Here is a 13,224-nt window from a genome sequence, read left to right as displayed (position 1 = left end):
ATATGATTTTAGCCAATTACAACAACAACAACAACAACAACAACATTAAAAGCCCCGATGTTTCATTGGTGTTAGAACAGCTCTATCAGGGATATTGATTGATAATTCTATCTTCAAAGGACCGGTTCACAATTTTTCAAGTCTTTCTTAAAAAGAGTCAGGTGCCCAAATGAACTTTGAAATAGTTTTGTCAAAAATCATCAGTTCAGTTTCAGTAATCATTTTTCTTCTTCATATGCACCAATAAAAGATCCATCACTAATGCACATACAATGTAAGTGATGGGAGACAAAATCCACAGTCATCCCTCTGTGCAAAAATGTATTTAAAATTTCATCTAAAGCTAATATGAAGCTTCAGTCGTCCTAATGAGTCAAATCAAGTAGATATCTTTCAACGTTACAGTCTTTTTAATGCCTCTTTTTGTTACTGTACTTCCACCGCAGCTCAACAGCGAAACACTGAGGAAACACAAAGAGGGAATTTGATGCTAAAAAGACTGTAAATGTGGCAGATATCCACTTGATATGACTAACTCAGACTGCTGAAGCCTCATGGAAGCTTCAAAACTTTAAATTACATTTTTGCACAAAATCACTTACATTGTAAATGCATTTGAGGGGAATCTTTTAAAGGATAGGTTCACAATTTTTCAAGTCTGTCTTGAAACAACAATCAGGTGCCCATATGAACACTGAAAGAGGTTTTCCTTGCTGTAATCATTCCTCCTGCTCATACTGGCTGTTAAACGATCCCCTTCAAATGTGCTTTTAATGTAAGTCATGAGGAACAAAATCCACAATGTGTCCACACAGTCATTCTGATATAGATAAACATTCAAATACATTTTTGCACAGCAGGAGGACTGTGGATATTGTACAGTTGTGCATTATAAGGGGTCTTCTAATGGCCAGTATTACCAGGAGGAATGATTGTGGAAAGAAAAACAGAAAGAAGAAGAAACAAAGAAAATCATTTCACCTGACTGTTCTTTAGAGACAGAATTGAAAAATTGTGAACCTATCAAGGTGAAAAGCTTGATTAAAGATGTATGACTGTGTGTAGATCAATTTGATTTTTAGATCTTAAAAGTGAGAACAAGCGTAGTGTTTTGTCTGTCTGCTGGTAGCATAAAGTGTGTTTATTAGAAGTTTAATAGTGAAAACAGCTGCCTGATGAGAGCAGTGAGAGTGAACTGAGACCATAAAGGTGAAATGAGCCGAAAGACACTAAACACTCCGTAAGGGGGAACTGCAGAGTTGGGTCACAATCCTCTGGACTATGAGTGACTCCTTTTCACATTACAGAGCTCTGATAAACCCACTGTACACTACCTGCACAGAAACAAAAAGTAAACAGACTAGATAGCACTATAGCTGGTGAAAATAGAGGAGCATTTAGCGATCTGCATTCTGTCAGTCCACACATGTGTATAGGTACATGTGCGTGCATGCATGCGTGCGTGCGTGCATGCGAGTAGGACAACCCTTGTCATGTGCTGATCCTGTGACCTCTCTGTGTGGTTTTACTTCACTGTCTGTTTTACTGTCACAGATGCCGTTTGAACACAAGTGGCTCAGTGTCGTAGACATCAGCTGTGTCACTTTATTCCTGGCCCCCCGACATACACACCCACACCTTGTGGGTGGAGGGACCGTGGGTGGAAGATTGTCGGGGAGTCTGTCTGCATGGGTGGGGCAGGGGATGTCCACAAAAACATATTCATGATGGTTAATTTATAGTGTGGTGAATGGTGTGCACATCTGCCCAACAGTGTTCATTTCAGAGACTGTGTGTGTGTGTGTGTGTGGATACAGCATGTGTGCTCATTGTGCATACAATATGTGCTTGTGAATGAGTATGTCTCTGTATTCTTGTGTGTATGCATGCATGTCTGTCCATGTGTATGTGTGTGGCCAGTGTGTGTGTGTATAATGAACTCCCACAGAGATAGCAGGGCTGCGGTAAAGGGAGTTTCCTCTTCAACCCACCACACATCCTTTAGTCATTTTCAGACTGAAGAGGCTTCAGAAAGGAGAAGAGAAGCTTTGTGATCCTGCTCAGATAAAACATCTCACTGTTTCACCTCACAGTTGAATGCTGCAGCTATTACTGCCTAATAGGACCAGTGAGATCCAACCGTTTTCAGGCCACCAAACCACACAACGTCAAAGCCTGTGCATGAACTGGATCACTCAGTTCACTTAATTTGGGTTGTAATTCAAAAAAAGACCTACACCAGTGTTCCACCAGTGTTTTATGTATTGTTTAAATGAAAAAGCACATCTCTCTCTCTCTGCACCTGGACAAAGCAGATGTGTTACCACTCTGTTTATTCAGTTCACATAAGTTGCGTTGAGGATCTAAATGTCTGATAAGGGCGCATACTGTAAAATGCGGTACCTCTGTTTATGACCCTCTTTAAGACATTTTGTCCTGAGAAGATAAGAGTTATGTTGGGGATTTACAAATCATCCACAAATAATATCCTCTAACCACTTGTAATTACAAATTGTAGAGCACATGAGGGCAGCATTGCCTCTTCAGTCACATGCCTCCCTAAATCACCTTTTATTACCCACAAGACTCGCTAGAGGTCTGTGTAGTAAGTATGCGTCTGTGTAGTATGTGTGTGTGTGTGTGTGTGCCTGCACTTGCCAGTTGTTGATGCAGATAAGCACAGGGATCACACTTGACCCTGAGTGTAATGACTTCTAAGCGTAGCTGCAGGGTTAAGAGAGGCACAGGCTAAAGGAGGGCTAATTGGGCAATCTGGCATGTGTGTGTGTGTGTGTGTGTATGTTTGTGTGTAGTGGCGCCAACGGGTGTTATGACCTGCTCTGACATGGCAGTGTGCTCAGTTAATGGTGCCTGACCTGTCAGACGCAGGGTTTGTAAAGAGAACAGCCCCAAAACGACACTGAAGTATTACTCAAAGCAGAACATAAAAATGTTACAGTCGTTTCCCAAAAAAATGATTCAGCTCGCTTTTGACATATTGCCATTCTTTCAGACTATTACTATTACTACAAAAGAAAAATGCTTAAAATCTGCTTGTAAGTATAAAAGCTTATACAAGTATTAATGCCCCTGTTATGATAACGTCTTTGCAGTTTGAAGCCATTGTTGGAAACCAGCCACTCTTCTTAATTATCATACATATTGATTAGAGATTTTGCTACAAAACTTCCAAAATCCAAAATGTGACTCATATTAATCATATCTTCCAAAACATACCCCCTACTCACACTGTCAGTTGATTTTTCACTGCTGAGTAAGAGAATATAATTCTGATCTAATTCTGTAAAATTCAAATAAATTCATAAATTCATAAAAGTGGGAGGGAAAGGCCAAGGAAAGGCTTTCATAGGTAGATACTTAATTGACTGTGTCATCATCATGAAATTCTGACAATCTGGGTTGAGTTTTACATCTCTGAGCTGATCAGGACTCAGAGTGACAAGTTACCTCCTTTCCTACAAGCCTCCAAAGAGCAGCAGCAAGGATGAATTAAAACAGACAACAAAAAAGTCATCTGACTGTGTTCAGTGTGTGTGTAGTTATCAATGTCGTGAAGCATCAACACATACCAAGGCCAGGGAGGACAGCAGGAGAGAGAGGGGGGGCGAGGAGGGAAAAAAAGGACTCTGCCCGAAATAAGAAATGTTGACGGACAAAGCCTACAATTTGTGGGATCTGAGCATAAAGCAAACAAAGGGCAGCTTTTGTAAGGAATAATGCATGTCAGCCGTATCCTTATCCCGCCACAGCTTTGAACACTGCTGGGGACGTCCATTGCTCCACTGTGTATGTCGTGTTTCTATATTAAAGCCAGTCACCTCAAAGGGAAAAGCCTCAACTATTCAACAATTGAATGGTGGGGCTCTCATTATGGCCAATGTGGGCAGGAAAAAGTGGCTTTGGGGGTTTTCAATTCAGCGACTTAAAGCCCTCCTGTTAGCTAGGACGAGCTGCTGTTTATCCCAATGCCTTTCTGGGGGCTAAACATAGTCAACTGTCATTATGGATCTCACTCTCTCTCTCCTTTTCTGTCTGTCTCTCTCTCTTTCTCTGTCCTCCCCCTCACTAACATTTATTTATTTCTCTCCCAATTTTGTCATCTAATGACCCGTGTTGTGTTGTTGTTTGAAGGAGCTGATGGCTCTCCGGTCTCCCACATCCTGAGGAAGAGAAGGGGTGGCTGGGATACTGGAGGGCGAGTGCAGGACAAACAGTGCTGCAGACCACCTATATGGATGAAAGCCACAAGTCTATGGACAGCATTCCATAGGCAACAGAAAGCCGGCGAGGCAGCGCTTTACATGCCTTGGCTGTATGTTACAGCGGTCTGTTTATGTATATGCCCTCCAGTAATCCTTCATAAAAGAGCCACCTTCACAGTTGTCCTTTACTAAAGCATTTTTATTCAGCCCATCAGTGTCAGGGGCTTGGGCGTTTGGCCGAACAGCTTCCCAGCAGCTCCAGAGTCACATGAATAGGGCCATATTAGAAAAACTGTATGCACAGTATATGAAATGATGTAAATATGTATTAGCGGGTGCATGGGGGGGTTAGGAGGGTACATGGTGGAGTGCAAAGGAGACTGAGAGCGAGGTGAAAGCAGTCTTTGTGTTTAGAGCAGAGCCCTCTGGTGGACCCTCCCCTCGGCGCGGGGTTGCCCAGGCCCTGTGGTGGCGGATCACAGTTAATAACTGTGCGGTGGGCTGTCAGAGGCACTTAGCCTGACGCTGGGCAGGCCGGGCCTAGGCTGGGCCCGCATACACAGCCACTTCTGCCTCCTGAGCCTGGACCAAAGCAGTCAGCCATGGAGGAGAAGAGACACAGAGAGAGAGAGAGAGAGAGAAAGAGAGAGAGAGAGAGAGAGAGAGGAGCAGGAGACTTGAGAAGATGGGGACACAAATGAGACAAAACGTATAGGAATACTACAGAAAAACAGTGTTATAGGCATGATAGGGGTAAGTAGCTAGGTCAAGGACAAGTTTCACACTGAGCTTGGTTATCTTCTTTTCTCTTAAAATTCTGTGCCAACCTTAATGTTTAAAGATTGGCACCTGGTTAAGGCACCTGGTTAATGCAAAATGAGAGCTCAGTCCCAGAATAAGCTTAAAGAATAGGTCCACATTTTTTAAGTCTGTCCTCAAATAACACTCACACGTATATTGTAATAGTTTGTGGTCACTATAATTGTTCCTTCTGTGCATACTGGCAATGAAGGGACCCCTTCCTAAAGTGATTCCATTGGAAGAAATCTGCAGTCCTTGCTCCACACAAAAATTCATTCTAAAGTTCACCTGAAGCTAATATGAGCCTTCAGCAACCTGAGTCAGACAAATCAAATTGGCATTCATTCATTCATTTCTGTCTTTCAGTAGCAAATTCCCTTTGTGTTTCACTGTCTCTCCACTGCATCTTAGCAAGAAATCACAGTCAGTTGAAACACAAAGAGGGAATTTGTTACTATAAAGAAATCGAGAAGATACTACTTGATTTTTGAAAAAAGACTGCATATTCTAAACTTGACATGTGATGTAAATTAGATTATTATTGCCTGATTAGGTAGTATAAGGATGACTGGACCATAGATCCTCAAACCAGTGAGCACATTTAAACATAAGGATCCAAGAGCCATTTAACCATTTACTGAGTGAGGGGAATGGATGAATGGGTGATTTCAATATATGGGCAAAATCAATATATTGCCATGTATACCATAATTAGGAATAATAAACAAAAAGTACATAAGTTAGCTTACATTATTAATGCATCCACTAAGGTTAAGAAGGAATCTCTCAAGCCTTCATCAGGATCATATTTACAGAAAATATAAGTAAATACAGGATAACAAATACACAACCACTTTCTCCTTTAAATTTAAACAGTTTGCCTTACTTACAGGTCTCAACTTTATCTCACAGGTAAGTATACTGTAGGTGGAGCCAACACAGTTCTGCCTTACTCAGAGGTAGGTATATCAAACAGCTCCAAAACAATACATCATGATCTGTTAGGAAGTCAGATACCCACTTTAAATTAGGATGTGTACCATGTACACATAACTCAAAGGATGTAAACAATAAATTATTTAAAACAAATTGTCATTTCAAACAAACTTACTGGTGTCACAGCATGGTCTCAGACAAAGGATTTGAACAGAACACACCCAGCCCTTATATAACCTCCCCTTATCTACACTCCTCCCCTGTGCACTAACAGGTGAATCTCTCCACCCACCCCTGGTCTCACAGAATTGACATTTAAGCTTGAGATTTTTGAACAGCTACCCCTTCAAATATTAAATATTTGAATTGAAATTGAATCTTAAGCTAATTTGAAATAGGTGTCTTCAGCTGACAGGTTTTCCATAGGCAAGGGTTACTAATCAGGCCACAGGTCTAACATATTGCTTACAATTAATGGTAACTTCCATGGTCCAAACTCTTCCATCCTTGCTTGGCATCACTTGAGTTATTTTTCCCAAAGGCCACAAACCCCTTGGCAGTTGAGGGTCCATGCTCATAACCACTGCTCCTTCATCCATTTTACAGCTGTCTTTCTGCCCTTTATGAAGGATTTGGAGGTTGGGGGGATAGTCCCTAATAAATCAGGACCAAAACAGGCCAGCCAATATCTGGCTGTGTCTCTATCGTCTCCTACCAAGGATCTCAGTACCTGCATATACTCCTTGAGGGAGGGGGGCATCTCTCCTTCCCATGAGGAGGAGATTTAGGGTTGTAGGATCAGGACCAGCTACATCCACAAATACATATCCAATGGTTTGGACTTTAAGACTTCTTCAGTTAGAATTTGAGTCCCTAATATGACCCTTAAGGCAGACTTGTTTGATCTTACCTCTCTCCCACATACTACCAAAATGAGGGGCATTTGGTGGATTGAAGCAGAAATTTATTTGTTGTTTTTCTAAATGTTCCTTTAGATTTGGATTGAGGGTGGAGAATACCTTTTTGAACTCCCTTTCTCCTCCCTTAAAGTTGGTACCACAGTCAGATAATAGCTCATAGGGTTACCCTCTACAGGCAATGAAACAGCAAAGGGACATGAGAAAACTGTCAGTATCAAGACTGGTGAGTACCTCTATATGAGTGCAGTGAGTGGTTATGCATTTAAACAAAATTCCCCACCTTTTCTCTTGTCTTCTCCGTAACTTGATGTTGAGTGGACCAAAGCACTCAACACCTGTTGACCAAAAGGGAGGCTTTCATAGTCACAGCCTGCAGGGAGGTAAGTCCACCACCTTAGGATAGGTAGGTTTTGTACGCCATTGCCTACATTTATAATATGACTACAGATGTTTCTTCACAGCTTACCTACCACAGGGAATCTAGTAAGTACAGTGGATGACTGCAAAGACCCTTTCTGGTCCAGGATGAAGAAGTTGTTCATCATAATGTTTAATCAGGAGGCAGGTTGTGGGATGTTTGGGATCAAGAACTATCAGGTGAATTACATCTGAATCTAAGGTTTCTATCTGTCTAAGTCTACCACCTACTATGATGAGCTCTTGAACACTATCAAATTAAAGAGGGAAGGGTAGAAGACAACTCTGAGAGGAAATTTGTTTACCAGCTTTCACGGCCTGGAATTCCTCAGGGAAACTCTCACATTGGGTCTGTGAGAGTAAAAGGGCCTCTGCTTTGGCTCAAGTCATGTTTGAGGGATCAATGGTGGTTAATTGAGGGGATTCTTTCATTTTTTTATCTGTGGATTCCACCATTTCCTTCCATGTGTTGTATTAACAGAGATCAGGCAAGACAGGGCACTTGTTAGATTGTGTGAAACCACAGAACATAGGTTTTCTCAATTCAGAGGAAATCTCCTGGGCAGGAGCTGGTGTAGTAGGCTATTGGGTAGCAGGCAGGTAGAGGAATGATGGGCCCTTGTGCCATCAGTCTTGAATGATTAGTTCCTGAATGGTGTTGCCCCTTGTAATATTATCTCCCGGATTTTGGTTTGATTTTACATACAATACCTCCATTGGGTGGCAAAGGTAAGTTCAAGTATTTCTACAATTCTTTTGGTTACAAAGACTTTGTATCGACGTGATTCTGACTGAAGCCAATTCAGGACTACAGTGGAGTCTGTCCACAGAATTGTCTGATGGAGAGGGAGTATTAACCCAGTTTGAATCAACTGAGCCAGCTGGGTTCCTGTTAGGGCTGCAGATAGCTGCAGACAAGGTATGGAGAGAGATTTCAAGGGCTACATGTGATCTAACCATCATAAAGGAAACATGGGTATATCCATCTTTGCCCTCTACTTTCAGATATGCCACTGAACCTTATCCCTTCTCTGAAGCATCACAAAGTATATGTAGTTCTCTCTTTGTGACTACAAATGAGCTACCACTTCCACTGCTTTCAGACCATCTAGGGGAAGTGATATGAGTCGAATCACTTTCCCACTTTTTCCATGCTTGACTCAGCTCTCTGTCCATTATAGGTGTATACCCTTCTTTATGATTAATCCAGAACTGTTAGAGTAAAACTTTGGCTCTAGTAGTAAAGGGAACAATGTTTCCCATAGGGATGTGCAGAGAGCCCAGTATTTGTATCTGTATTTGTTGAGGCGGCAAAATTATTTGTATTCGTATTTGTATTTGAATAAAAGTGGAAATAGGCTTAAAAATCCTGTTTTTGTTTTTTTTTTAATCAATTTTAGAAAATTAAAGTGTTACAATAAGTGTTTATGGATAAACTATCTTATGAAGGAGGTCCCCACTCCGGGTCTTGAACGATAGTCTCCCAGATCGTAGACTGTACTGACTACTGTGCTGACTGCTGAGCTAAAATTTAATTTATCGCCTCAATGCAGACAGACCTCTATGTATTTATACACCCATAACACAGGGACAGCACAAAGTGTAACATGTAGGGAAGAACTTCAAAGGCGATTATTGCTTTGCACTTTTCATTTATTGCCTATTTTTTACAACTAACTTTGTGAAAAGGAGAAGGGGAACAACAGGTTATTACAGCTTAATGTCTGGGGAACACCCCCAACTCTGGGAGTGATATCCAAATTAGGAAATGCACGTCATGTAGCAGGTGGATGTGACTCCCCTCATTGAGACGTGCTGATAGACATAATAATGGAGCAGAGGATAGAGACTGAAATAGTGATGTAACTGACCTGTGTGCTGGTATTCGACTTTTTTTTTCTTCCCGAAGACAAATAATTTTTAAAATATTTGTAAGAAATAAATATTCATAAAAACCCCACAATTTGTGCTTTTTAGAATAATGTGTTCAGATTCGGGCACACCCCTTTGTAAACGTTTCTCAAGGTGCGGTTATGGTACAGAACAGGTCTATGCTTAAAACCCAAGGAATCTGATGAATGGTGCCAAATTATCCCAAGAGCACCTTCTTTTGAGTCTGTTTGGTCTTGGTTTATCCAGAGCTCAGTGCTGTCCAACCATGCCCCTGATGGTAAATCATCCACAACAGGTAATAGTCTCACTTGGTGAAACCTAGATTTTTGTCACCACTTATAGCCACTCTATGCTGGCAGAATTAGAGGAGCACACCAATCAGAGAGGGACCTAGAGTAGGACCAGGGAGAAGCTGGTTGTTGAGTACTTGGCCTTGATAGGAAAAAGAGCAATTAAGGATGATACAATGTTTGTCATTATGCTCTACAAGGTGATGAGGAATATACCAAGATTCTGATGACTGACAGACTTGGTCAATACTGAGTTTGTTTATGTATCCTGCTTGGACCAGCTTATCTACTTCCTTATTTTAGATTTTGGCTAACTTAGGTTTCTTCTGCAACTGCAGTTCAGCCCAACAAAGGAGGGGCATCAGATTCTTTGGGAGACTGGAGCTTCAGGGCATTTTCAATTCGTAGCAGGGGGGTTGCATAATGTTTAATTCCACATTGCAATGGTCCTTTTCTCCAGAAGTTCCATAGCTTCTTTATCCTGCTTTGATCTAGTGATCAACTTCTCATTTATATAGGGAAGGATATCTACCTGCCACAACTTATCCACATCTCACCTTAGCTCAGTATAGGGGCTAGTTGTTGAAGTGAATAGACACTGTGGTGTGTTCTGTGTTCCAGATAGGGATATAGGCCCTTGGAGTCCCCAGCCAAGCCTAGTGTTTACAGCTGCAGGTGCACTTTTTGAATCAAACAGGAGATGAACAGGTTCAACAGGAGTAATGAGCTGGGTATTATCAGTCCCAATGAGGCTCTGAGGCTGTACATTAGAAAAGGCATCCAAAGGCACATCATGTAGATGGTGATAGCGTTGCTTGAGCCTGTTGATAGGGTAAGTATGATCCAGCAGTGAGAGTCTATCAGATGTAAATGCCCTCTCTATAGTATGTGTTCTCTCTGAATTCGATGCTGCAGCAATTTTTAAGGTGACTGATAACCTACCCTGCATGGTCTCTGTCTCTTGTCTTACTGTGCGCAGGTCAAGTTTCTCAGTTACCTCATCTAAACCAAGGTAATCGGCGGCTGAAGGCAGTAAGATGGTGCACTCCAAGCCATTATGCAGGATTGCATAGGTCTCAAGGGTACGATTCTTATTACTCAGTTTAACTTTAACTACCTTAATAGGACTTTGGGGGACTTACTTTGAGTATTCATGTATAGTACTTTAGACACAGTAGCTTGTTTATTCACATCATGCAAAATTCCCAAATGCTTTCCGTTGCATTTAGGGCGGGGTTTCTTTAGGTCACAATTTGCTGCCATATGTGACCTTCCACATCTCCAGCATCTTCCTTGCTCTTTAATCCATTTTGCCACTTTATCTGTACTTAATTCTTCCAGTCTTTCACAATTAGTCATGGAATGATCAGGAGACTGACAGTAGGAACATAAAAGTTTGAATTTAGGTCTGGCCTTGTCTCAAGCAAATGTGCCTTAGGGCTGCTTTGGAATTGGCACCATGGTGTATGGTAGCTGATGATGGGGAAAACTTTGATCTTTGACTGTATTCTCTTCTTTGGAATTGAGAGGTGCCAATTTGGAGGTTTGCGACCTGAGCTGCCACTGCTTGGAACTCTTCTTCTCCTTGGAGCCACAGCAAGAAGTCAACTAAATTATAATGGGCATTTGGGTGAACCACACAAGCATGTCTTGCATAGTTGGATACAAATTCAGCTGGTAATTTGCTTGACAAAGGTTGAACATGTGATGCGCAGGCGAGCTAAGCTGCCCCTACTTGCCCTAGAGACTGTAACATACCCACCACAGATTTCACTCTTATTGCAAACTTCTGCATTATCAGGGGGCACTTTGGGAAGGTTCAGGATAGCCTGTATTTCTCCCAGTGCAAAGTGACGTGGCTGACCATACTGCTGATCTTAAGCTGATAGAGCCATGCGTCATGAGCATAAGAAAGAGCAATATGACAGGATGAGCTCAGCTGAAGGTAGTCTAAAAGAATATGATATTTGTACATTTCAGGTTCTTCCAGTGGTAGGAGGTTATTGAGAGCCATCTTTAACATTGCAAACTCTTGATGTGTGAAGTCAGGAAATGAGGGTCCTTCGTTTAGCATATCTTGGTCGTAATTTACAGCATGATGTTGTGAACTTCATGAACATATCTACTGTCTGATCAAAAAAAAATCTAAATTTAATGACATTACTTATGCATGCTTTAAATTTTGTCATTATCACACATTAATGTTAATAATGTACTTTCTAATTGGGAAATACTCATCCCAATTTTAGGGCATTTTAAGCTCCTCATACTAGCAGCGGGACCAGTTTGGCGGAGCTAAAATCACCCCCCACCCGTGCTGACAGCGAGCACAGACAGACCAGGGGAGGATGACTGGTTGGCAATGACTGTCAGGATTCCTGACAGTCATTGCCAACACCACTGGTCAGGGTGATAAGTGTGCCCTGGCTATCTCCTTGGCCAGCGCTGCTTGCGATGTCAGTCAGGAACCCCTTTAGCAGTGCTTGTCAGTTACTGTACCGGTAGCTAGCAAGACAGATAGCCAAGTTGCAAATAAAACATAAAACAGCTTGCATGTTTGGTGATATTTGTTGAGCTCTGTTTGAAACATTGCATTTGAAATTACCTACAACTTCAGAAAAAAGGAACTCCATTTGGGGTCGCTCCCTTTCTGTAGCTAGCTAGATGCTAAAGTAGTTTATTGACATCTGCACACATGAACTTACTGAAGGGAAGTGATGAGAATGGAAAAATTATGTGTGTTGAGTGTGGGGGCGGGGCTGTGGGGTGACATTACTTTCTGATTTATTGAGTGAGTATCTCAATGGCATCAGCTGGAAGGAATGTCAGGCCGCAGCACAAGAAAAATGAACTTGCTTGACATTATTATATATGAAACTGCCAGATTTATTTATATTAATCGAAGGTGCCGGAACGCCGTTCCGGATTGTTCTGGCCCACTGTAACCCCTGGTTAGAGGCACTTGACTGGAATACATATGGGCTTGTGGCACTTTGCTGTGGTATTCATGGGCTACAGGCAGTTGACTAAAATGCCCTGAGGTCATTGGCCTGGAAGACGCTTGAGCTAAATGTGCTTGGCTGAAAAGCACAGGAGCTAAACATGGTTGGAATGTGCATAGGCAGGCAGGCAAAGGAGCTTGAGCTGAGGGTGCTTGGCTGTGGGGTGCATGTATTGGGAGGGCTTGATTGGAATGTACTTTGACTGAGGTCCATTGGCTAGTAGGTGCGTGAGCTGAGCATTTAACTGGCAGGTAAATGGGCTGGGAGCCCTTGACTTGTAGGTACAGGAGCCGGGAGCACTTGACTGACAGATACAGAAGATCTCACCAAATCTAGTTGCAGATTGGGCTCCAGTTGTCAGAGTTTTCTGTGCTGTGTTTATTAGTTCTCCAGTGTCATACATTGGTTGATTCTCCTGGTAAGGGAATGTTTGTACTGACTGAGAAATCCTACCAGACTACCTAACAGACTGAAAATGTAGGCTCTCAATGCACTTTATCATAAGGAGTGTATTTCTCTTGGTAAAAAGGCTGGTGCTGTTCAACACATTCCCTATGAAACAGGAACGACAACTTTACTCCTCATCAAACTCATCCGTTTCAGAATTACTCTGTTCATATTGTTCAAGTCTGTTTTTTAAGTTTGTAAACTATGCTTTTCAATGGTGCCATTTCTTGCCTTAATAGAACAGTTTCTGGAGGTGAAGGGCAATTTTCTCCATCCCGTATGAGGGCCTGGTTGT

Source organism: Thunnus albacares, chromosome 11 (genome assembly GCF_914725855.1).
Source record: "Thunnus albacares chromosome 11, fThuAlb1.1, whole genome shotgun sequence".
Classification (NCBI taxonomy): Eukaryota; Metazoa; Chordata; class Actinopteri; order Scombriformes; family Scombridae; genus Thunnus; species Thunnus albacares.
This window is presented reverse-complemented; position numbering follows the sequence as displayed.